We start from the raw sequence: 26,570 nt of genomic DNA, 5'->3' as shown, positions 1-26,570 counted from the left end.
ACGAAGCTCCGCAGTGGCCGTACCATCCCGCTTTCTGCCACGGCTCCCGGTGACGACACCTCAACTCCTTCTACTCCTGCAACCCCGCCAACAATGTACGCTGCGATTACCAATCCCTGTGGTCCTGGCATATTCTCCGACCAAGATAATGTCGACGTTGAGGACTGGCTCAGCCTGTGTGAGCGGGTTAGCCGAAACAACCGCTGGGGCTCTACGATTATGCTAGCTAATGAATGTCCTATTCTACTTGGGCGGAACTCCTCGTGTCTGGTTCCGGACACATGAGGTCGAGATCTGTAGCTGGGATGCTTTCAAGGCGAAGCTCAGCGACCTCGTTGGAAATCCCACTGTTTGGCAGCTGGCTGCTAGAAAAGAGCTTGCTACCCGAGTTCAGTCTTCTACTGAATCATATGTCTCGTACATACAAGACATATTTGCTCTTTGCCGAAAAGTTGACAAGAAAATGGCCATGGTTGACAAAGTCGGCCACATACTCAAAGGGTTTGCGGACGATGCGTTCAACTTGTTGGTCTTCAACAATGTGTCCACCATTGATGTCGTTGTCAAGGAATGCCACCGCTTTGAGCTCGCCAAAAGCTGCCACGTCATTCCACAGTTCTCCCGGCTTCCTAACATGGCCGCAATGTCATTTTGCGTCGACCTTACCACTTCACCACCCTTAAATGAGCACTTCACGCGTATTTCGCTGCGAGCTCAAGGCTACAAGTCCTGCACCATTCCATTCATGCCCACTTGACCCCACCATTGACCAACCAGTCCCAGTGATCTGTCTCATTCAGGCAGTTGTGCGGTGAGGATTCGCAAACTTAGGTTTTCCTGCTGCCTGCTCCGTCTCCCGGCCTGACGCCTGACCAGTGCCGCCAGCTACGCCTCACAACAACCTGTATTCCCATCCCCGATACTGCAACCCTACTGTAGCAAGCATGTTACGCCCCCTCGGGCATAATCTTCATTGGCCCACCAGGCTCGATGGCCTGCCAGGCTCAGTTAGACAACTTTGGTCACCGCACCGCAATAAACGCCAACGAGCACAGCTGCTCGGGGTCAGTCATCGTTCGTCACCACCACGCTGCGGAGCGTCCGTTTAACGGAGGGTGCCTCGAGCCCTCCCTTGTTCACAAACCCAGGCAGATCGTGGCACTGGCGACAAGTACCCATGGATCGTCCCACGCCACCGTGAGCGGCGAAACACCGCCCCCCCATTGCTGCTGCCATGCTGCTCTATGGAAGGCTCGAGCCGTTCGAGGCAGATGGGTCTGCCTGGCCAATTTACGAGGAACAACTCCACGTGTTCTTCCGGGCAAACGACACACCCGAGGCCAAACAGCGGGACATTTTCCTGGCCAGCTAGGGGACCTGCGTCTTCGGTCTCCTGCTCGACCTTCTCAAGCTAGCCATGCTGCATGTTAAGATGCTGGGTGAGCTGCTTGCCATACTGCGCTCGCATTTCAGCGAGCGCCGTCCACGCTAATGGAGCGTTTCCGCTTCAACAACCGGAGCCGCCGGGAAGGAGAGACCCTGGAGCAGTTCGTTGCTGCATTGCGAGTGCCTGTGCTTTTGGGGACTAGACTCGCTGCTCCGGGATCGTTTTGTCTGCGGCATCAAAACCACGCCATGCAGACGCGACTCCTGGAACTTCCCGACCCCTCGCTGGACAACGCCGTGAAGGCAGCGCTGGCAGTGGAAGCTGCTGCCAAGGACACCGGCGATATTGCCTGTGCGACTGGCTCATTGTTGGCGGAAGCAACTGTCAACAAGTTGGCGACAAAGGGCAGTGCCTGCGGTCGCTGTGGTGGTGCCCATTCCCCCTCACAGTGCCAGTTAGCAAGCATAATGCATAATGCTTTACGTGCAGGAAAACTGGGCACCTGGAACATGTATGCCAAAGGGGGAGGACAAACAGCAGCAGCAGCAGCCTGGTTCAAGCCCAGGTACCACACAAGCCCGCGGCCAGGGTAGCCGTCACAAGGGTACGTGGCGGGGGCGTGCGGCAGCAGGCTCACGTTATTTCACGGCCAGCCTCCACGTCGTGGCTGAGGACCCTCCGATTTTCGACATGTGGCACACAGGCTTTGTACCGTCGTCTGTGCCGCCATACATGCTGACTGTCGAAATCTGCGGGCACCCCATTTCCATGGAGCTGGACACAGGGGCCCGCGTGTCTGTCATGGCCGGGAAACAATTCAAGCATACCTTCCCCGGCGTGTCCGTCGAGGCTTCGGACGTAATGCTGTGCAGCTACTCCAGGCGTACCAGCAACCTTTCATCGTTGCGAATGCATGCTCGTGATATACAGGAGTACAAACGGAAAGCCACGAAAACGAATATAAGTGCTAATGTGGAAAAACAAATGGATGCAAACTACTGCCATTTCTTTTTTCTTTTCTTACTTATAAAAAAATGGCCGCGAAATTCTTCAAGCATACCTTCCTCGGCATGTCCATCGAGGCTTCGGGCATAATGCTGCGCAGCTATTCTGGGCGGTTCTCCCAGGTCCAGGGTCAGGCACAGGTCAGTGCCCGCTTTGGAGACAGGGAGGCAACCCTTCCCCTTTACTTAACCAAGGGGTCGTCGCCGACGCTGCTAGGCCGAAACTGGATTCATGCACTGGGCATTTGTCTGCCAGAGTACCAGGAAGCCAGCCTGCATGCAGTGAAAGACGTCCCCAGCCTCCTGACCAAGTTCAAGTCCTTGATCCAGCCAGGGGTAGGCACATTCGCCGGCATGACGGCTGGCGTCTATGTACCTGAGGGAGCCCGGCCACGTTTTTTCAAGCTTCGCCCACTGCCGTTCGCCCTGAAGGAAGGGGTCACCCAGGAGCTGTAACGGTTACAGCGAGAGGACATCCTGGCGCCCGTCGAGACGTCTCAATGGGCCGCTCCCATCGTTCCAGTCCTCAAGCGAGATGCCAGTGTCAGGATCTGCGGGGATTACAAGGTTACCATCAACCCTCTTGCTACCGTCAAGAAGTACCCGTTGCCCCAGATTGAGGATCTCTGGTCAGCATTGTACGGTGGACAGAAGTTCACCAAGCTCGACATCAGAGATGGTTACCAGCAGCTGGTGCTCCAGGATGCCTCCCGGAAGTATGTCACTTTGGGGATCTTTCAGTACACGCACTTACCGTTTGGCGTGGCCTTGGCCCCAGCCATATTTCAGAGGGAGATGGACAACCTCTTCAGGGGCATGAAGCACGTGGTGGTGTGCTTGGATGACATCCTGGTTACTGGCAGCGACGACGGGGACCACCTGCAAAACCTGCACAACGTCCTGGCACGGCTGCAGGACGACGGTCTGAAGCTCAAGCTGGAAAAGTGCATTTTCCTGGCCCCCAGTGTTGAGTACTTGGGACATGTCATTTCCCAGGCTGGCCTAGCCCCGCCTCCCCGCAACGTTAATGCTGTGCTCAAGGCGCCTAAGCCCCAGAAAAGGAAGGAGCTTCAGAGCTACCTCGGCCTCATCAACTTCTACAGGAGTTTCCTGCCAAACCTGTCGGAGCATCTACAGCCACTCCATCTTCTGCTTCAATATGGTGAGCAATGGGTCTGGAAGAAGGAGCAGGACTGGGTCTTCCGGCACAGCAGGGACCTAATCACCAGGCTCCAGTGCTGGTACACTTCGATCCTGCCAAGCCTGTCGCCCTGATTGTAGATGCGTCGCCGCACGGTGTTGGAGCCGTCCGGGAACAGTCAGGAATGCCCTGTGTCGTTTGCTTCTCGTCGGCTTCATGCTGCAGAGCAACGCTACAGCCAGCTGGACAAGAAAGGCCTGGCCCTCGTGTTCGGTGTCAAACACTTTCACCCGTATCTGTGGGGCCGGAAGTTCGAGGCGGTCACGGACTACAAGCCGCTGTTGGGGCTGCTGGGGCCTGACAAGGCAGTTCTTGTGCAGGCATCACCTCGAGTGGTACGCTGGGCCTTGAGGCTGGCAGCTTACAGTTACCAGCTGGTTTACCGTCCGGGAAAGGACCTGGGACCTGCTTATGCCCTGAGCCGCCTACCCCCGCCAGAGGTGCTTGATGCTGTTCCAGAACCTGCTCAAGTGTTTATGCTGGAGCATATGTATCCGGAGGTGCTCTCCAGATCTGCGGTATCGCAAGCGACCAGCTGGGACCCTGTCTTGTCTCAGGTGGTCAAGGCGGTGTCTCGTGGGGAAGAATTGGTTCAGCAGGCCTATAGCTACAAGGTCGCTGAGCTGAGCTTGCAGCAGCGCTGCCTACTGTGGGGTTCAAGGGTGGTGATCCCACAAAGTCTCCGGTCCAGGGTCCTGCAGTTGCTGCTCATGGGTCATCCTGGCATGGAAAAGACCGAGATGCTGGCCCGGTCCCATGTTTGGTGGCCTGGCCTGCACCAGTACATTGCTCACATGGTGCAGAGCTGCCAAATCTGCCAGGAGCATCAACAGGCCTCACGTCATGTGGAAGTCACCCCCTGGCCGTTGCCACAGAGACCCTGGTCCTGCCTACATGTGGATTTTGGGGAGCCCTTCAAAGGCCACTACTTCCTGGCGGTGGTGGACGCCTTTTCAAAGTGGGTGGAGGTTCTACCTGACACCACTCCATCAGCAGGCATGACCATTGCAGCGCTACGACAGGTCTTCGCTGCGCAGGGTTGCCGGACGTCATTGTGTCCGACAATGGTCCTGCTTTTGCCAGCACAGAGTACGCGGCCTGGCTGACAAACAGAATCCGCTGGATGATGGTTCCGCCATACCACCCTGCTTCAAATGGTGCAGCCGAGCTGTTGGTGCAGGCTATCAAGGACAAGCTCAAGAAGAGCCAGACTGGGGATTTCCAGACGCAGATTTCCCGGATACTGTTTCAGTACCAAACCACACCCCACAGTGTCACTGGCCGTGCCCCCTGTGAACTCCTGCTGGGTCGGATGGTCAGACACGTTTGGACGTCTTGCATTCGGACCTCCGATCCACAGTGCTTCTCAAGCAGCTGAAGCAGAAGCTGGCTGCTGACTGAGGGGGCCGTTCCTGGCCTTTGCCGGAGTCGGGAGCTCCAGTTTTCACCAGGAACTTCCGTCATGGCCCACCCTGGTCCGCAGGACAGGTGGTGTCTCCTGCCACTGCCTCATCGCTGCTCATCGGCATGCCAGACGTGGCCACGGGGCACAGACATGCCGACCATGGTGGGCCTCGTTTCGGGACGTGGCGAGTACCCTTAACTGTCACTTCAGAGTTACAGTCCGCAGGAGGATTAGCGGCAGCACAAGTCGCTTCCAGCGGAGCACCGCCCACCTCGGTGGCAGCAAGCGTTGCCAGTGGTGTGGCGCCCATTGGGCCGGTGTCGAGCCCATCACCACTCACAGTGCCGACCACTGCGGACCCTCCGGCTGGAGCGAGACTGTCTCAGACAGCACCCGGCATTGCCACTTCCGGCCCGTCAACACCGGTGCCCAGGCGGAGTACTTGATGGCGGAGGCCACCGGACCGTTAGTCGCCTGGGTAGCAGGCACCGTCGACCCGACTAGGGTGGAGGCAAAGCCTTGTACTTTGAAATTGGACGTTTGTTTATTTTAGTTGACAAACAAACTGGGGGTAAGGGGTGTAGCAAGCATGTGACGCCTCCCTCGGGCATAATCTTTGTTGGTCCACCAGGCTTGGTAGGCAACATCAGTCACTGCACCACAATAAACACTGACGAGCGCAGCTGCTCGGTGGTCAGTGATCGTTCATCACCACCACGCTGCAGAGCGTCCGCCTAACGGAGTGTGCCTCAAGCCCTCCCTTGTTCATGAACCCGGGCGGATCGTGACACCTACCGAGTGGAGAACTCCGAATGACAAGCCCATTTGCTTCCGTTGCCTCCGCATTGGCCACATCGCTAGTCGCTGCCGCACCTCCTGGACGTCGCCATATTTGAACTCTTTTTCCTCATCTCCTTGCCCATATGCCGACCCTATGTCAGGCCATATGACCTGACAAACGAAGTTCTACCTTAAGGCATATTGGTTGCCATGCTGTGTGTTATCAGAGATGATCACGTCGCCACGTTTTCAGTAGACGTCTGCTCAGATTCTTTACCATGTCCACAGGATGCTATTTGCCCTGACGCAACATTTCATCCCATGATTGCTACAGACCTATTGCCTGAACAAGCAGCAGCTCTGTGTCGCCTTTTGGTTTCCTACCACGACATCTTCGACGTGGACAATCGCAAATTGGGCCAGACTTCAAATTGTTAAAAATCACATAAATACTGGTGATGCCAGTCCTATTCATCGCTGGCCATATTGGGTTTCTGTTTCAGAGCGTAAGGTTATTCAAGATGAAGTGAACGAGGTGCTTGCCAGAGGCATTGTTGAACATTCTTCGAGCCCTTGGGCGTTGTCTGTAGTGCTTGTTAAAAAGAAAGATGGCATATGGCGATTCTGCAAAGATTATCGTCATCTAAACGGCATTACCAAGAAAGACGTCTACCCCTTGCCTTGCATTGACGATGGCCTTGATTGTCTCCACAGTGCCAACTATTTCTCATCAATAGACCTTCGGTCTCGTTATTGGCAAACTTCTGTGGAGGAAAAGACCAAAAAAAGACAGCGTTTGTCACCCCTGATGGTGTATGTCAACTCAAGGTTATCCCATTCGGTCTATGCAACGCCCCAGCATCGTTCGAACGTATGGTGGACTTTTTGCTTGAATGGTTCAAATGGCCAACATACCTAGACGACATTCTCATATTTTCGCCTACATTTGAAACATACCTTGAGCGCTTATCCGCTGTTCTTCAAGTCTTTCACGAAGCTGGGCTCTAACTAAATTCATGGAAGTGTCCCTTCGGTCGTCTGCAGATTACAGTGCTGGGCCACCTCATCAACGCTTCCGGTATTCAACCATACGTGGAGAAAATTTGTGCTGTCACGTCTTTTCCTGTGCCCCAGTCCGTCAAAGATGTCCGAAGTTTTGTAGGACTCTACTTCTACTTCTGACGCTTCGTTAAAGACTTCACAGCAATTGCCCGACCACTTACTGATCTTCTGGAGAAGGACATGCTGTTTACATGGGGCCCCGCTCAAACTGCCACATTTGGCCCCCTCACCAACATTCTCACCACGCCACCTATACAGTCGCCGACCGTTTATTCGGACCTCACGGGGACTGCGAAAATGTCCGAATAAACAGGTGTCCGAAAAAGCAGATTAAGAAAAAAAAAATGAAATCCTTTATTTCCACGCACTTATTCGGGCTCGGCAGTAGGCTTGGAAGAAATCGTGAATGCGCCGTTGCACGCTGATCCGTTTACGCGCAATCAGATAAGCCTGAATCTCGGAGAGGGTCGTACGGTCACTATTGGCGGCTGAAAGCACAGTCACTGCTTGTACACGCTCCGCATGCGACGGCAGTGTAGCACATGGTGCGTCATCTTCCGACTCAGAGTCATCGTCCGGCGGTGCAGCAGAAACCTGACGAATGATCTTGCCGTTGTCGAGTTCTACGCATGTCAGTACAGCAGTGTCAGCACCTGTGAAACTGTCAAATGAGACGGTGTCCGGAATCGCAATGCCACCACTGCGCAGGTCTCGGCAGAACATTTTCCGCGTCAGTAGGGAGCACATCGGAAGGCGACAAATCTTAGGCCTCCCTGCACCCGCTTGCTGGCATTCCCCAGCGCAGTCTGCGCGGGCACTGTCGGCGCCATTAGACCCTTGACGCGATGTTTACGTATGCCGCGTTGGATCACCGAAACCTCGACACAGCACACAAAGCAAACACCACCGTGCCGACACCAGTCGCACAAACGAAAAACGCGGCTTGCTCGCAGCGTCTTGCGCAAAGAAACAAATCAGCTGCTGGATTGTCTTGACATGGCTTACTAAGCTGAAACCGGAACTGCTGCAGAGCCACTCTTCTAACCAGGCAGAAACGATGATGATGAGCAGGGATTTCCAGTAGCGCCACTTCGTGGGGCAGCAAGGAAGCTCCGTTTAAAACAAAAATGGCGTTCAGCAAGTCGAACCATGCACCGGTCAGAGTCGGTGCATGGTGCTCTCGACCGAGTTGGCTAAAGGAGTGTCCGAAAAATCAGACGAGAGGTTGCAAGGTGTCCGAACTTTCGGCAGTTGTTATACATTATGGTCTATGGGGAGAATGGCGGTGCCGCGAAGCTGACCGAATAATCGGGCATGTCCGAATTTTTGGAGTCCGGAAAATCGGTCGGCGACTGTACTAGCCCACTTTGACCCGTCCTCTCCTACAGAGGTGCATACTGATACCAGTGGTCACGGTATCGGAGCCGTCTTAGCCCAGCGCCAACAGGGCCAAAGTCGTGTTATCGCCTACGTTAGCCGCCTCCTCACTGCAGCGGAGCTCAACTATTCGATTACAGATTGTGCTCTCGTCTGGGCAGTTTCCAAACTCCGCCTGTACTTGTATGGCACGCACTTCTCTGTAATCACGGACCGCCATGTGCTCTGCTGGCTTTTCTCACTCAAGGATCTTACCGGCCGGCTTGGCCGGCGAGAATATTCCTGTGCAGTAGTGTACAAGTCGGGCTGATTACATCAAGATGCAGACTGTTTATCACGCTATCCAGTGGACGAACCACCACCGACCCTGACCCCGTTACCGACGCTTGCGTTTTCTCTGTCTCAGCTCCTACATGTTGCCGACGAGCAACGCCGTGATGCCACCTTGCTCGCCATCATTGATGGCTTGCAATCTTCGCCTTCTGACTCGTCCCTTCACCTGTTTGTTCTCCGGATGGTGTATTATACCGGTACAATGTATGCCCCGACGGTGCTGCTCTACTCCTCGTCATTCCTAAAAACCGCCAGTCAGCTGTTCTCCAAGAACATTACGATTTACCAACGGCAGGTCACCTTGGCGTCTCCCGAACCTACGACCGGGTTTTCCAACACTTCTTTTGGCCAGGCCTTGCCCACTCTGTCAGGAAATACGTTGCGGCATGTGAGAAATGCCAGCGCCGAAAAACACCATCGACGCTCCCAGCTGGGTGCCTTCACCCGCTTAGCATTCCTTCAAAGCTGTTCTTTCGCTTTGGCTTGGACTCTATCCACGTCTGGCAACAAGTGGGTCGCTGTGGCGACAGATTACGCCACGTGCTATGCCCTCACCAGAGTGCTTCCAACAAGCTGCGCCACAGATGTCACCGATTTTCTTTTGCGTGATGTGATTCTGCAGCATGGTGCTCCACACCAACTGCTCACAGACCGTGGTCGGACATCATCATCAGCAGCCTGGTTACGCCCACTGCAGGGCAAAGGCCTCTCCCATACTTCTCCAACAACCCCAGTCATGTACTAATTGTGGCCATGTCGTCAATGCAAACTTCTTGATCTCACCCGCCCACCTAACTTTCTGCCGCCCCCTGCTATGCTTCCCTTCCTTTGGAATCCAGTCCGTAACCCTTAATGAACATCGGTTACCTTCCCTCCTCATTACATGTCCTGCCCATGCCCATTTCTTTTTCTTGATTTCAACTAAGATATCATTAACTTGCATTTGTTCCCTCACCCAATCTGCTCTTTTCTTATCCCTTAACGTTAGGCCCATCATTCTTCTTTCCATAGCTCGTTGCGTCGTCCTCAATTTAAGTAGAACCCCTCTCGTAAGCCTCCAGGCTTCTGCCCTGTTTGTGAGTACTGGTAAGACACAGCTATTATATACCTTTCTCTTGAGGGATAATGGCAACCTGCTGTTCATGATCTGAGAATGCCTGCCAAATGCACCCCGGCCCATTCTTATTCTTCTGATTATTTCCGTCTCATGATCCAGATCCGCCGTCACTATCTGCCCTAAGTAGATGTATTCCCTTACCACTTCCAGTGCCTCGCTACCTATTGTAAATTGCTGTTCCCTTCCGAGACTGTTAAACATTACTTTAGTTTTCTGCAGATTAATTTTTAGACCCACTCTTTTGCTTTGCCTCTCTAGGTCAGTGAGCATGCATTGCAGTTGGTGTGCTGAGTTACTAAGCAAGGCAATATCATCAGCGAATCGCAAGTTACTAAGGCATTCTCCATTAACTTTTATTCCCAATTCTTCCCAATCGAGGTCTCTGAATACCTCCTGTAAACACGCTGTGAATAGCATTGGAGATATAGTATCTCCCTGCCTGAAGACCAAGGTGTTACAACAGAAGAAAAATTATTTTGCTTTGCATTTAGTTGGCCTTAGCACCCTTACACTTGCCCTCTAATTTCTAAAGGGATACATATAGAACGCAAATTATAGGTATTGTTGATACTGCCATGCAACAGGCACTTTGAAGAAGGACAGTTCATACTTGGCCTGTTACTCTGCCATAGGACTTCAAATGGTACCTCAGCTCACTTGTAGTGAGCACTTTTCAAGGAGGGCTCACGTGACATTTGTAATGACTTGTAATTTTTCTTTGCATTAATTAAGTGGCCAAGAAAAGCTGGCAAGTGCCCGAGCACCCAGAATAATTCACTGTAATGTTTGTTCTCATGAACCAGTTTCGATGCCCAGGAGGCATCATGATACAGTGACTCACTCCATTTCCGAAATCACAATGCCTCCTACGCGTACCATCGTTCATTCCTTTATGTGCATTGTCATCGTACCTAACTGTATTGCTATGCGACATTAACAAATTTAGTTCTTTGTCATAATGTCATGATAATGATGACCATGCCAGGTTTGGCATTTAGAGACCAACCTTAGTATCAAGTTAAAAAGCATTGTAATTTCCTACCCTTCATATTTGCCAGGTGTAATCGTGTCATGTGGGAGGAGAGAGTGGCAACATTGGAAACACTATCTTCAGCCAGTACTTCTTTAAGCACGAAAACTTCTGCCATGATCACGGAAGATCGCGATTCCGTGTGCTGGCATTGCAACTGTTTGCTGTGGCCATGTACTTTCTCTGAGAGGTCTTGCGTTTGCTCAGAAATTAGTTTGATATACATACCTGCCAACTTTCCCATATTAGCCGTGAAGTTGGCGAACTTGGGCTCCTTCAATGATTTTTATGAATGTTGGATTAAGTTTTACGAAAATGAATTGTTTGTGAAAATATTTTAAAGGTTTTGAAGGATGGGGCGAGCAAGAGTGAAGAAAGAAATTGCAATAGTGCCTGTGCTGGCTCATTTGTGGCAACGCAAAGCTGCTAAACAGGAGACTACTTGGTTCATGCAAGTTCATTCAGACAATTTGTAGAAGCATGCGTAACCGGCAGAATCAAAGTAACTGAAATAGTCACTTATATCTTAAAGCACTGTAGTGCTTCTAAGTCACTGCTGTGCCAAAGCTTGCTGCTCCTTATGTGCGGCCTCTAAACATAAATGATCGTAAATAAAAGGTGTAGATATATATGTATCCCACAAAACGTGTGTGCTGAGGGCAAGTTTAAACAAAAATGTGCAGCCCCCTTTTCCTCTCCCTGTGTTATGTCTGTGAGTGTTTTACAAATTGTAAGTTTACAAGTTGCCACGTATGATTGTACATCGTGGCTAGCAAAGTGTTCAACTCGTCCTAAAAGAGAACACGTTGTACTTAATTTATTTTTGATTGAGACTTTATCAAAATTCCTACTGGACCAAAATTCCAATAAACCATTAACATTTCATCAAGCTTTGACTGTACTTTGTTTAGTTTGGTTATTTAATTAATTGAGAAGTGATTTGTGGTGCTTAATGAGAATTATGTTGAGCTTCCCTTAAAGCATTGCTAGTAAGAAGCATTTCACACTCTAGACAAAATACACTGCTTGTTTTCTTCCTTGTGTTTGCTCTTGCTGCATAACTTAGAGGACACAAAAGTATCTTAGTGTCAAATTGGGTCAACAGTTAGGGGACAAATTATTTTTCATAAGAAGCAATGCAATCAAGTTTGTTAATATGATCCCATGTTAACAGGCACTGTGAAACTAGCACAAACACAGCAACAACGGCAGAGCCTTTGGATTTGGGGGGAGACTAGAGTTTGTGGAAAATTGTCGTTTGTGACAAAGAAAAAATAAGTGCTGCCAGTGGTCAGATGTCACTCAGGCAGTCGAGCTTATCGAATAAGTGGAGCCCATTATGCGTAAGCATAATGCTATCTCTAGCGGCTCCGCAGCCACCATAGTCCTCTATAAAGAAAGCAACAAAATCCCAATAAAGAAAGGCGTCATGCAGGGAGATACAATCTCTCCAATGCTGTTCACAGCATGTTTACAGGAGGTATTCAGAGACCTGGATTGGGAAGAATTGGGGATAAAAGTCAATGGAGAATACCTTAGTAACTTGCGATTCGCTGATGATATTGCCTTGCTTAGTAACTCACGGGACCTATTGCAATGCATGTTCACTGACCTGGAGAGGCAAAGCAGAAGGGTGGGTTTAAAAATTAATCTGCAGAAAACTAAAGTAATGTTTAACAGTCTCGAAAGAGAACAGCAATTTACAATAGGTAGCGAGGCACTGGAAGTGGTAAGGGAATACATCTACTTAGGGCAGATAGTGACGGCGGATCTGGATCATGAGACGGAAATAGTCAGAAGAATAAGAATGGGCTGGGGTGCATTTGGCAGGCATTCTCAGATCATGAACAGCAGGTTGCCATTATCCCTCAAGAGAAAGGTATATAATAGCTGTGTCTTACCAGTACTCACAAACAGAGCAGAAGCCTGGAGGCTTACGAGAGGGGTTCTACTTAAATTGAGGATGACGCAACAAGCTATGGAAAGAATTATAGGTGTAACATTCAGGGATAAGAAAAGAGCAGGTTGGGCGAGGGAACAAACGCGAGTTAATGTCATCTGAAAAAATGAAAAAATGAAATCAAGAAAAAGAAATGGGCATGGGCCGGACATGTAATGAGGAGGGAATAACTGATGGTCATTAAGGGTTACAAACTGTATTCCGCGGGAAGGGAAGCGTAGCAGGGGATGGCAGAAAGTTAGGTGGGCGGATGAGATTAAGAAGTTTGCAGGGACGACATGGCCACAATTAGTACATGACCGGGGTAGTTGGAGAAGTATGGGAGAGGCCTTTGCCCTGCAGTGGGCGTAACCAGCCTGATGATGATTATTTTTATTATGCTTAAGCATCCTAAGCTTCAAGTGGTGGCCAATGTAGAGCAGCCGCCCTGTAGGCGGGTTCCACAGCTCCTGTGCAGGAGGTGCTGCAAGCGCTGCCTAGTGTCCAATCGTGCACCTACCGACCATCGTAGGCACACCTGCAGGTGCAGAGACCACACACAGCGATAACCACAGAGCCAACAGTTTATTGGGTCTTCCCAACAAGACGTGTTGGCTTTCCGGACGCGGGATGAACGAGCAGAGAGCAGTCTAACAAGAAGCAGGGATATTCACCTTGTCTTAGTGCAGCTGCCTACAGCATCACTCGCTTTCTCGGCCGGTGTCTCATCCTCATGGCCTCCTCTACATAAGAGCGAAGGTAGAGGAGGCGAGGGTGTATTGGCATTCCTCATGGCGGGTGAAGTAACAGCTTTGTGCCATTTCTCACAAGGTGGCAGTGTCAACTGCCAAGTGTCGACAGGCGTTGAAAACAGTGAACAGACAGTGGAGATGCAGGGCCAGGAATTACCTCGGGTAACAGAATATAAATACCTTGGTATATGAATCAACGAAGGCAATAGATGTATGGAAACACAGGAAAAAACAATAGCAGTGAAGAGGAAGAGAAATTCAGCCATAGTGAAGCACAGAGCGATATGGGGATACAATAGGTATGAGGTCCTACGAGGAATGTGGAAAGGTGTAATGGTTCCAGGACTTACTTTTGGAAATGCGGTTGTTTGCTTTAAATCAGGGATACAATCAGGACTCGACGGGAACCAAAGGTCAGTGGGTCGCCCCGCATTGGGCGCTCACGGGAACACTACAAATGAAGCTGTGCAGGGTGATATGGGCTGGACTAGTTTTAAAGTGAGCGAAGCTCGCAGTAAAATTGAGTATGAATAACAGCTGAGTAATATGGAAGAAAGTAAATGGTCTGGGAGAATGTTCATGTATCTGTACTGGAAAAAACATTGATTCACAGTGTACTTAAAGAACTAGGAAGCTTACCAGCAAGTATGCGGCCTGTAGGGTGGGCAATACAGCAACAAAGAAGGTCAAGCGGAAAGTCAGGGAGGCTGAAATAATCTCATGGGTGGCGGCAATGGAAAAGAAACCTGCCATGAATAACTACTTAAGAGGAAAAAATGAAATCAGGAAAGAAACCATTTATGATAACTCAAAGGGAAGCTCATTACTTTTCGAAGCGAGATCAGGATGCCTTAAAACACGCACCTATAAAGCGAGACATAAGAAAGAAGAAGAAGCGTGTGCTTGCTGCGATAAAGCTAGGGAAACGATGGAGCATGTTTTATTAGAAAGTGAGGACGTCTACCCAGCGGTCGATTTAAGCACCACTGGCCTCCTTGAAGCCCTTGAATTCAGTGGGAGCAGTGGTAAAGTAAACATGTCCGCAATAGGTATTAGTAAGAGGTGATTGGAGGATTGGTGGAAGGAAAGTAGGGAAACGACAAAAGCCGAAGACGTACAAAAGCAGTTTGCAATAGGGGATCAGAAAATTTGGGTGTGGTAGTTCATGGTATTTTTTTCCTTTTTTTATTGTTTAACCTAGGTAGGACATTAAGCAGTGTAATAGCAAGAGCTTAGTGGCGCAACCCACCACTCCGTTCCAAAGGGGACACTCATAACATCCATCCATCCCATCCGTTATGTCATCAGGCGCCATTTCTAAATAATGGACTTAATGGCTCCCACGGGCCTGCATGACTCAAGAGTGACTGGCTGTGGACTTCTGCAGCCATATCACTTGTAGGCCGGCCGGCGGTCCTGTAACGAAAGTGCTTTATTCATGGGAGGGAGCGATATATGTACACTTGGAAAGGGGTGACGTAGACGTCACGTGTTAACAGTCTGGGCGCTATCAGAATGACAGCGTGATATGGCCACATCTCCCCTTTAATGATGAGAAGGTCTAGTAGTTTCATCTGGCAACGGGTATCGACAGGGTTCTCGACGCAATCTTGTGCTCCTGCGTAACTGCTGTTGTCCAGGTTGAAGGCCCCTGTGAGGTTGATTCTGGTTCCGGTTGAGGTGATGCCTCCCGCAGGTGCTCTCTTGTGCGACGAATTTCACGGCCGTCTTTGGTCTTCACAATCGTAGTTCTTGGCATTGCGGCTGGCCTTAGAACAATAGCTGGAGACCAGGTTCTCTGGAGAATTTCGTACGTCGTTACGCGTTGTCCCGGCGTCAGGGGGGAAGGTTCCTGGCGCTGCGGTCGTAGTGGATCTTTTGCCAGCGCCGGATCGCCTGGAAACGGTCGTGGACATCCTTGCTGGGCATAACCTCTGGCTCCAGGTGAGTTGTTGGTACCGGCAGGAAGGTCCGAGTCTGCCGCCCCATGAGCCTCTGCACAGGAGACTTCAGAACCGGGTCCCTGGGAGTATTACGCCACTCAAGCAGAGCAATTTCAAAACCTGGTGTGCGTAAAGAGCACTTTTTGAGCAGCTTCTTGGCTTCCTGAACAGCTCGTTCCGTCATGCCATTAGAACGCGGGTGATATGGACTTGACGTGACATGCACAATGTCTAGTTTTCTTAAAAAGTCTTTGAAATCTGAGCTACTGAAGGGGGGCCCATTGTCACTATACAGCTTCTGTGGCAGCCCATGCACCTAAAAAACTTGTGCACACCAAGTCTTGAGCACATTAGACGTGGTGTGACGAAGTTCTCAGACTTCAAAGAAAAAGGAATAGAAGTCAACCATGACGGCGAACTCCCGACCGCCATAGTGAAACAGATCCACGCCTACAGATTCCCATGGCAGGGTCGGAACATCATGGCTCAAAAGGGGCATTTTCTGGTTTCGTGGCTGGCGCATCTGGCATACCTTGTAGGTCTTGCAAAACTGTTTAATATCTGTGGACATATTTGGCCAAAACATTACACTGCTGGCCCTCGCTTTCATCTTATCTGCTCCAGCATGCGCTGTGTGAAGGAGCTGCATGATCTCTGCCCGTTTCGATTGCGGTATAATTACCTTGTTGCTTCAGAAGACTAGCCCATCTTGTGCGTGAACTTCTTCCCTGTAGGTCCAGTATGGCCTTCCCGGCTCTGGGACGCCATGCTTGTGGTTTGTCCATGCCGTCTCTGCGTATTCACGGATGATAAGTGCCGGATCCTCGTTTGTAGCATCCCGCAAGGTTTTCAAGCGGTGTTCCGACGCTGAAACATAGTCAAGCACATTCACTTGAAACTGCTTGGTTTCCTCTTGCAGTGCCATCTTATTAGGAAACCGCGATAACGCGTCCGCTAGGAATAGCTATTTACCCGGTTTTTATTGCAAAGTTATTGCGTAGCGCTGCAAGCTCAGGCGCATGCGCTGCAAATGAAGCGGGCACTGATGCAGGGGCTTGGTGAAGATCGGTATCAAAGGCTGGTGATCCATTTCGACGATCACGTCTGCTTGGCCGAAAATATAATCATGGAACTTCGTGCACCCATGTACTATCGCAAGCGTTTCTTTTTCAATCTGCGCATAATGCTGCTGTGCTTCTGTTAGAGATCTGGACGAGAAGGCTACGGGATGGCTGTCTTGCATCAAAACAGCCCCTACGCCCGACTGGCTAGCATCAACAGAAAGCATGACTGCCTTCTTTGGGTCGAAGTAGGAAAGAATCGGCGCCGTTATCAGTGCCTGGCACAGTGCTTCAAAACTGGCCTGTTGTTTTTCTGTCCAGACCCATGCGTTATCTTTTCGCAGTAGTTCTCTTAGCGGTTCCGTCAATACAGACATGTTGGGAATGAAACGCTGTGCATAGTTCATTGTGCCGAGAAAAATTCGCAGTTGCTTACTGGTCTTAGGTTCGGGTATTTCCAGAATGTCCTGAACACGCTCCGGGTCGATGCGCAGGCCTTCCGTAGTGAGGATGTGTCGCAAGTAGCGAACCTGCGCCTGCAGGAAGGTGAATTTTTTGAGGTCAAGTCGCAGATTGTGCTCACGGCAGCGCATCAGTACGAGTGTCAGGTTGCAGTCATGCTCATCTTTTGTCTTGCCCCAGACTAGTATATCATCCATTACAACTGCGACACCGGGTAAACCGTCTAACAAACGATGCATTGCAGCTTGAAAAATTTCTGGGGCTGACGATATTCCAAAGGGCATTCGGAGGAATCGATAGCGCCCGTATGGCGTACTCATAGTGCAGATTTTTTAACTTTCTTCCGTTAGCTTAATCTGCCAAAATCCCAATGCTGCATCAAGCGTAGAAAAAAAATCTTGCCCCGGACAGCCGCAGAACCATGTCTTCTAAAGTTGGCATGGGGTAATTTTCTTGAAGCAACTGTTTGTTCAGGGCGGTTGGATCGAGGCAAATACGCACTTTTTCTTTTTTCACCACGGTCACCATGTGGCTCGACCATTCGGTTGGTTCATTTACATTAGTAATGACGCCTTGCTGCTCCATGCGCTGCAGTTCTGCCCGAACTTTGTCTTGCAAGCGACGGGGACCCTCCTAGCAGGCACGACGGTTCCCGCGCTGCCGGGTTTTAGCTTCATCGAGTACTCCACACCTTTCAGTTGTTCTAGCCCACTGAAAACATCTGCGAAAGGTTGGGCTGGGGGATATAGTTCTTCACTGGCGACTTTCTGTATGCGGTATATAAACCCCAGGCGCTCTGCAACTGCCCCGCTGAGCGTGACTGGAACATTGTGCTCGACGCCGAAAAATTGTTCTTCGCATTTTTTGTTGTTATCGCAAAGCAGAAGCTTGATTTTTGCTTGTGCCGTAGTCCTTTGACCAAAGAACGCTGTTAGGGTCACCTTGCAGGCTTCCTTTGGCTTAGGTAATCTTTCCAGCTCGTTTTTAGAGATAACGCAACAGTTTTCTCCTGTGTCCAGTTTGCACGTGAAAGGTTAGCCTTCGATGTAAACTGCTGCTGTCCATTTATCAAATTCAAGCGAGTTTATCGCTAGCCCCGCAAGAAAAAAATCGTCTGTCTCGGCCCGTACCTCCCGCAGCTCTTTTCCTTGAAGGCTGGCGTTATGCATGGCACCGACTGATTTGCAAACCTGGGCAAAGTGGTTCTGTGCACCGCACTTCCTGCAATTCTTTCCTCTCGCTGGACAATTTCCACCACGATGCATCTGGTAGCCACACCTACTGCACAGCTTCCTTTCTGTCGCAACCGAGTTCACTATCGTAGTGTGCTCTCCGCCCGTTGCTGTGCTTATCTCTTGGAAGTGCTGCTTTCCTTGCTCTTCAATGCGGCAAATTTATACCGTTTTTTGGTAAGAAGGGTTTTCCGCAAACAGTTTCTGCTGCAAACGCTTGTCTCGGACGCCTAGAACGATACGGCTGCGTAGCATGCGGTCTTCTAGAAGTCCAAATTCACAGTTCTTGGCTAAAATTTTCAATTCGTTCAACCAGTCATTAAATGGTTCGCCTTCTTTCTGGTCCCTTGAACCAAAGCGAAATTTGTGGAGGGTTAAGTTGTTTGCTGGCTTATAGTAGACCTCGAATTTCTTAATCAGAACTTTGACGTCATTTCTGTCCTCGTCCGCGTCAAACTTGAAAGTGCTGAATGCTTTCCTGCCTTCTTCACCTATGCTCACGAGAAAAGTTGCTGCCTGCACAACGGTTGGCTGCTTAGTCAATTGAGTAGCAGTGGCAAACAGTTTGAACTCACTCTTCCATGTTCTCCAACCAAGCCAGGCGTCGTCTGACGTATCCAGGGGTTTCGGCGTCGGTAGTAGAGTCGATGGAACTGGCAACGTCGTAGGCGGCGGCGGTGTCGTCGACATCTCAACTGGGCTCCGCTGCCACCATGTAGGCCGGCCGGCGGTCCGGTAACGAAAGTGCTTTATTCATGGGAGGGAGCGATATGTGTACACTTGGAAAGGGGTAACGTAGACGTCACATGTTAACAGTCTGGGCGCTATCAGAATGACAGCGTGATATGGCCACATCACTCTCTTAGAGATGTATTCTAAGACGGTTGTTTTTGGAGACATTACTTTCAGTGTGCACTGATTGGCTGGGTAAGCGATACGTCACGCAAAAGTGATAATATGACTGAAAGTGATCGTCCGAGAATATGCCCCCTAGTTCTCAATATTTAAGCCTGATATGGGGGGGGGGGGCTGCTATGTATGAGAAGTGTCACCAAAAAGGCAAAAAAAAAGGAAGAAAGAAAAACCACAAAATGCTATAAACTCTCTTAAAGGCTGCTATTGTGTAAGCAAAAATATAGAGCTGACTCAAAAGTAATAATATTTTGCACAATGCGCTCACTTCTAGTCCGTCAATTTCGTATATCTCAAATGCCTGAAAACATGCTTGAAATTTTCCGCGCAATAGGGGCTTTGCTGATTGCAGCAGATGACACGGCATAGTATTTCTCAATGGTTCTAACATCGTGGTTTCAGAGTCACCCGTACGCATGCGGCCATGAACGCGGCTAGATATGCAACACATTTTCGGCAAACTTGATCGATACTTAAATGTAGTGTGGAATAAAAAAGGAAGAAAATGAGAAAAATAAAAACTTTCAGCTCTTACGAGGAAATTACTAGCTGTCTGATATTTACAACGTATCTTAAGACTTAATAATTGCACTCATGTTTTTTTAACTGTCTGATTTGGCTGTGTTGCTATAACCCTTTATTGAAGAGAGTTGCCTACAGGCGATGTACCAGAAAAAAAAAAGTTTTTCTTGCTGAGTTTTGATCCATTCAGACTGGGAAACATAGCGCAAGAAATTTTGACAGAGGGACAAGCAGAACACAGGACGAGCGCTAACATAAAACAATTGATTTATTGCAGCTGGTGAGTACATATATACTCACTGGGACGCCACTGCAATAGAACACACTGAAGGGAAGGAGGAAAAGACAGTCATGTGACCATTATGCCCAAAAATTCAAGCTCTTTCCTTGATAAAAATATAGACTGCGTGCTAACGCACTCGTCACCTGCTCTGGCTATCTCGGCTGCTTCCACAATTTCCCTCGTAATTTTATTCCTGTGGCGATAAACAAGAACAGTTTGTTTTAATAGCGGGAAGCGTGGTGCCTTCGCGTCACATTTTCTACAATGGGCAGCCAGATGCCCATCTATTGCGATGCTCTCCACTTTGTTACTATGCTCCGCCAGACGCACGTTTAAACATCTGCCCGTCTGGTCCACGTAGTACTTCCCACACGAGAGTGGGATCTTATACACAACATTGCGAGTGCGTGTAACAAAAGGATCTTTGTGCGCGGTAGCGCAACTAGGCTTTCGTTTCCTCATGGGACAGCTCATCACACTCGACCTCAAGAGTTTGTTAGGTGCTGTAAACACAACGTTTACACCAGAATGTTTCCCAACCTTTTTTAGGTTGTGGGAAACCTTATGAAAGTAGGGAATTACCGCCACTTTTCATTTGTCCCTTTCTTCTTTCCTTTCTCTTTCGTCATCTGCTCATCGCTCATGAGTGAAGTTAGTTTCCTTTGACGATGCAGGCCTTCAGCAACCAAGATAATGATATGTCTCGGATAGTTCCCTGCTTCCAGACGAGCCACCTGCTTACTAAGGCCTTCATCTAGCAAGTGAGCACATGACTTAGATAGAGCGCATGACAGGAAAGAACGTACGATACTTCTTTTTATGAGTTTAGAGTGTGCAGAACTGTACCTCAAGGGCGGCTTATTAGCTCTGGGCTCATATACCCAACACACGGGTTCAGCTTTGAAATGCAAACGCAAGTCTAAAAACCTGATATTGCCCTGCGCTGGAAATTCAGCAGTGAACGTAAGTGGCCTATAATACTCATTGAATGAGGCAAGAATACAGCTAACAGCAGGGTTTGAACAGTCAAAATGGCAATCTACATGGGAACTGGTAGCCGGATCAAGTAGTGATCTATCTAAACATACCAAAAAATCATCTACATATCTAAAAACCTTCACAACGCCCAAATCACCCAACTGCGCAGCAAAAGCTTTGTCACGTCGAGCTATTAGCTCGGTGTGACAAAGACGAACAAAGAAGGCGTTCGTCCGCGAGGAAGTTGCCTGGCAACTCTCGTTGATGGATTTTGCACAGCCGCAGTCGGTACACATGCCTACGCCAAGTTTTGCGCCTCTGCTTCGCTGTGTCATAGCGCAAGAACTGCACGAGGCTTTGCCTGAGCACCACCAGCGGTTGCGCCTCACAGCTACGCCGAAGTCATGGCCAAGCCCCAACACATCCCGACGGCTGTGCCACTCAGCTCCGCGGAAGTCGTCACCCAGCCTCAACAACTCCCTCAACGGGGATCTTTCACTTACGCCGAAGTCCTCGCTATGCCCCGACAACAGCCTGCTATGCAATCACTTCACCAGCCGCCACGTCCAACGCATCTTTCCACATGGAAGGGACCTGCCGCAACGACTCGGTGGCGTACAGCGAACAATCGACCGATATGTTTTGCGTGCGGCTATGCAGGCCACGTCGCACGCCACTGTAGTCGCGTGCAGTCGCCTGGCGCTACACCATATGTGCCAAGTTCTACGGCGGGTTCTCCCCGCCCTTATTACGACGATGAACCTCGGGCTGCGTCACCACCATTCCGCTGGTCCGCCAACATTCGCCGCTAAACTCCTCCACGCCGACGCTCCCCATCATCGATGCGGCCTCGTCCAGAAGCTCGCGATGAGGAAAACTAATCATCGCAGTCCATGAGGCAAAGGCTGCGACGCCGTCGAAACGCGAAAGTCCTCAACATAGCCCGACCCATGTGATAGACGTGTTAGTTGACGGTGTGCGCACATATGCCCTCGTGGATTCCGGAGCCGCTGTATCAGTTATGGACGCAAAGCTTTGTCGCTTCCTTCGAAAGGTTACGACGCCCATTGCTGGATTCGCCCTCCGCACAGCAGGCGCACAGCGTATTCACCCGATTGCGGCGTGCACTGCTCGTGTTCTCATCGAGGACGTTGTATACGCCGTCGAATTTTGTTGTGATTTCCTCGTGCTCCCACGAAGTTATCCTGGGGTGGAACTTTCTCGCCCGCCATGATGCCGTCATTCATTGCGCACGGGCCGAACTAGAACTGTTGCCGATCTCATATATTACGCTTGCCGATAATGCTTCTTTTGCGAGCAAACTACTCGTCAGGCACGACACCAACGTTCCTCCCAACTCGTCAGTGATTGTATCAATGCATTGCAGCAGTCTCTCTGACGCCATCGCACTACTTTCTCCGTCGGGCCGCTTTTATACTCGAAAAGGTCTGCTGCTGCCTTTTGCGACTGCGAACGTCAAACAGGGCTCCACAGCTATTTTTGTCTGTAACCCCTTCTCATACCCTGTGATGCTGCTTCAAGGCAAATGTCTTGGCCATGTGGAAGTGATCGACGCCGTACAAATTACGGATGTTCCTGAAGACACGTCCTGCGCCAGTTACAACACGCTCGGTTCTCTCTCTACGACCGACCCTTTGCCCACAGGTGTGTTCGATTCATCTATTGCCGATGGCCTCACCCCACCTCAGCGTTCGCAGCTTCTGGGCATCTTAGAAGAATTTCGTTCTTTTGATGTCGGGCAACAGTCCCTGGGCCGGGCGTCTGCTGTCACGCACCATATTGACACTGGCTCCCAACTGCCATTGCGGCAACGACCATATCGCGTCTCTGCCACAGAACGTCGTGTGATTAATGAGCAAATGGACGATATGCTTCACCGCGAAGTGATCCGACCCTCGAATAGTCCATGGGCATCCCCTGTCGTCCTTGTTACGAAAAAAGATGGCTCGGTACGGTTTTGTGTAGACTATCGGTGCCTGAACAAAATCACTCGCAAAGATGTATACCCGCTGCCGCGAATCGATAACGCCATCGATAGCCTACAAGGAGCAGAATTCTTTTCATCTCTAGATTTACACTCCGGCTATTGGCAAGTACCCATGGCTGACGTCGATAGGCTGAAGACAGCCTTTGTCACACCCGACGGCTTATACGAATTTAACGTCATGCCGTTTGGACTTTGTAATGTGCCAGCAACCTTTGAACGCATGATGGACAAAGTTCTCCGCGGTTTGAAGTGGCACACGTGCTTATGTTATCTCGACGACGTTGTTTTTGCCTCTGACTTCACCACGCACCTTCAACGCCTACGGCGTGTTTTGACGTGCTTAGCAAAAGCTGGCCTCCAACTGAACCTAAAGAAGTGCTGATTTGCAGCGCGACAGCTCACGATACTAGGTTACGTCATCTCGAAAGATGGAATCCTCCTCAATCCAGACAAACTTCGTGCCGTAGCTGAATTTCCCTTAACCGACGTCCGTCAAAGAACTGCGCAGTTTTGTAAGTTTGTGTTCCTACTTCAGGCGCTTCATTCGCAATTTCGCCGCCTTCATATTGCCCCTGACGAAGCTCCTTGGCAGCAACGGACCTCTCCATTCATGGTCGTACGAGTGCGACAGGGCATTCACTAAGCTCCGTCGTTTGCTGACGTCTCCTCCCATTTTGCGCCACTATGACCCAACGGCACCTATTGAGGTACACACAGATGCCAGCGGTGTTCGCCTCGGCACGGTCCTAGCGCAGCGCAAAGAAGGGTTTCCTCAATATGTTGTGGCATATGCGAGCCGTATGCTTACTAAAGCCGAGACCAATTACACCGTCACGGAAAAAGAATGCCTGGCAATCATCTGGGCGCTTACCAAGTTCCGGCCCTATTTGTATGGTCTCCAGTTTGATGTCGTCACGAACCACCATGCACTATGCTGTCTGTCATCATTGAAGGATCCCTCAGGCCGTCTCGCCCGCTGGGCACTTCGCTTACAGGATTACGATATCCGCGTACTGTACCGCAACGGACGCCAGCATGCTGATGCTGACGCCCTCTCACATTCTTCCTTGCCAGACGACAGTGCCTGCTGCGCAATATCCCAGGTTGACGTTTTTTCCGTCGACATTGGGACCATCGCTTCTGAGCAGTGCAAGGACCCCTGAATTGCCTCCATCATAGACTGCCTTGCTGATCCGTCATCGCAGCCAACCACTCATGCATTGCGCCGTCAACTGACTGACTGACTGAAAAACTTTATTGTTTGAAGTATTTACAGGGAGCGTGTGGAGCAGTCCTTAAGGGGCCGTTCCTTATAGAAACTAGGTGGGCACCTCATTACAGGAACCCATTGGCTGTAGCCGCGGCTCGGGCACGGCCGACCAGGGCCTTCTGGCTCGCCAGGTCGGAGCAGCCGAGCAGGGCCGCCTCCCAGTCCTCCCGGGTAGGGTTGGGTATAGGGGGAAGGTGAGGGGTTGATTGGCATGCCCACACCATGTGGAAAATGTCCGAATATTTTTCCTCACAGTGCGGGCACTTCCCTGTGCACGCAGGGTCGAAATGTTTTTGGATTGCCGGGCACAACAGTGTTTTAGTATAGAGGCGAAGGAGTAAACGCTCATCCACCTTCGTGAGGCCCTTACAGGGCTTAGGAAAGATTGCATGGCCATATTGGTAGTGTTGGGTGATTTCCTTGAAGGTAAATACCGGATTGGGGTCGGAGTCCGCAGCGACGGGAGGCGAAGGCGATGCCCGGAGAGTGAGCGCGCGGGCAGCGGCGTCGGCCGCTTCGTTGCCCTCGAGACCCTCGTGCGCGGGAGTCCATACTATTGTGCGGGGCGCGGGGACCCCGAGATAATTGCTGCCTTGAAGTAAGCGGTACGCCAAATAGAGAATAAAGCCCCTTTCAATGTTCCTGCAGGCCCCTCGTGAGTCGCTAATAATGACCCGCGAGTCCTGATCTGCGGCGGCGAGCGTGATAGCCACCTCTTCCGCATGTGTTATGTCTTGTGCTTTGAACGTAAGGCCGTTCACCGCGGTGTTTGGTGGATGACTGCGGCCGTAAACCAACCCCCATGGTGTGGGCCGGAGGCGTCCACGTAGAATACTCCGTGCTTGTTCCCATAGTGACGTGCCAACGCTTCCGCGCGCGCGAGGCGCCGGCCACTATGGTCGTCTCGTGTCATGTTGGCCGGAAGAGGGCGCACGTGCAGGGCGTATCTCCAGATTTCCGGGATGCGCACGCGCTCCTCCGTCAGTGTTGGATGGTGGATGTGTAGTCGGGCAAGAAGGCGGCGACCCGATGGCGTCTTTGAGAGTCTTGTGTAGTGGTTTGTCAAGTGTGCTTCTCGGAGTTCCACGAAGGTGTTGACCATTCCCAGGCCGAGGAGGCGCTGGTTGGATGTGTTGATCGGGAGGTCGAGAGCACGCTTGTAAATTTTATGGAGAATCACCTCGAGGGCATTCTCGTCAAACCTGCGAAGGTGGAGGTAAGGAGTCGAGTACAACACTCGACTGGTTACGAATGCATGCGCCAGCCGCAAAGCGTCTTTGCACCGTAACCCCCCACGTTTATTGGAAACCCGGCGAACCATGCGGCCCACCTGGTCCCCCACCTTGCGCAGTTTGGCCAGTGTTGTGTCGACTCGGCGGTGTTTATGAATAAAGAGACCCAGTACGCTGATCTGATCGTATTCTGTGATGGGTCCATTTGGTAGGGACAGTTCGATTTTGGTAGTGCACTTCGGTGAGGGGCGAATGTGCACAAATTGCGATTTGGCCGGGGAGCATTGAAGGCCGCAGCGGCGGGCGTAGGCATCCACGATCTCCGCCGCTTGCTGCAGGTTGGCTTCAATGTCTCCTACCGATTCATGTTTAGCCCAGATGGTGATGTCGTCGGCATACAGCGCGTGCTGTATGCCTTCTACATTCTCTAGCTGAGCCGGAAGTTTCAGCATTGCCAAATTGAATAGTAGGGGTGAGAGGACCGCGCCCTGCGGGGTACCTCTGGTGCCTAATTGGTAGGGGCCGTGTTCTTCATCTTGTATCCGGATGTACGATTGCCGGTCGGAGAGAAATTGTTTAACGTACTGAAACGTGTTGTGTCCACAGTTGGTTTGGGAGAGGTGTGTCAGAATTATGTCGTGTGTGACATTGTCGAAAGCCCCCTTCAAATCGAGGGCGAGTACTGCCTTGTCATTGAGGGGGTATTCGACGGGATTTAGAATTAGAATTTCGCGGTCTAGTTGAAGCAGAACATCTTGCGCGGACCGGTGCGGGCGGAACCCGAACATGGTGTCTGCAAAAACATTTTGGTTTTCCAGATACTCGGACAGCCTATCTCGCACCATAGTCTCCATCAGCTTTCCCGCACAAGACGTGAGGGAGATTGGGCGGAGGTTGTCCGTGGTTATGGCTTTGCCGGCTTTCGGAATGAAAGTGACCAGGGCGGTCTTCCATTCGATTGGGAGGATTGCCTCACCGAGCCAGATTGAGTTTATGTATGCGAGGAGCGCCTCGTAGGCCGGGTCGGGAAGGTTGGCAAGTAGTTTCACTGTTATTTTGTCTCTTCCCGGCGCCGTTCCTCGCTTCATTTTATTGAGGGCCGCCTTCAGGTCGTGGAGCTGGAACGGTTGGTCCAGCTCCGCGTTCTCGGAACCTGCATACGAGTACGCTGGCCCTCGGGGGTCCTGTTGTATACAAAGGTATTGATCGCGTAGTTTGCATGCTAATTTTGAGATGTCTCCGTCGAAGCTATGGATAGCCCGTTGGAGATGTTTTTGTGT

At 50.7% G+C, this 26,570-nt stretch overlaps 1 protein-coding gene and 1 pseudogene across 2 annotated transcripts in view; one reads left to right on the top strand and one right to left on the bottom strand.

Annotated features, from left to right (window-relative positions):
- LOC142567698 (coiled-coil domain-containing protein 12) overlaps positions 1-26,570 on the top strand; it is a 74,558-nt gene that overhangs the window by 31,460 nt on the left and 16,528 nt on the right. The gene's annotated exons all lie outside the window — the stretch shown is intronic.
- Positions 24,031-25,081, bottom strand: LOC142567718 (uncharacterized; annotated as a pseudogene).

This window comes from Dermacentor variabilis, unplaced genomic scaffold, assembly GCF_050947875.1.
Source record: "Dermacentor variabilis isolate Ectoservices unplaced genomic scaffold, ASM5094787v1 scaffold_14, whole genome shotgun sequence".
In the NCBI taxonomy this organism is placed as follows: Eukaryota; Metazoa; Arthropoda; class Arachnida; order Ixodida; family Ixodidae; genus Dermacentor; species Dermacentor variabilis.
The sequence above is the reverse complement of the archived record's forward strand: the minus strand, read 5'-3'. Positions and strand labels throughout refer to the sequence as shown.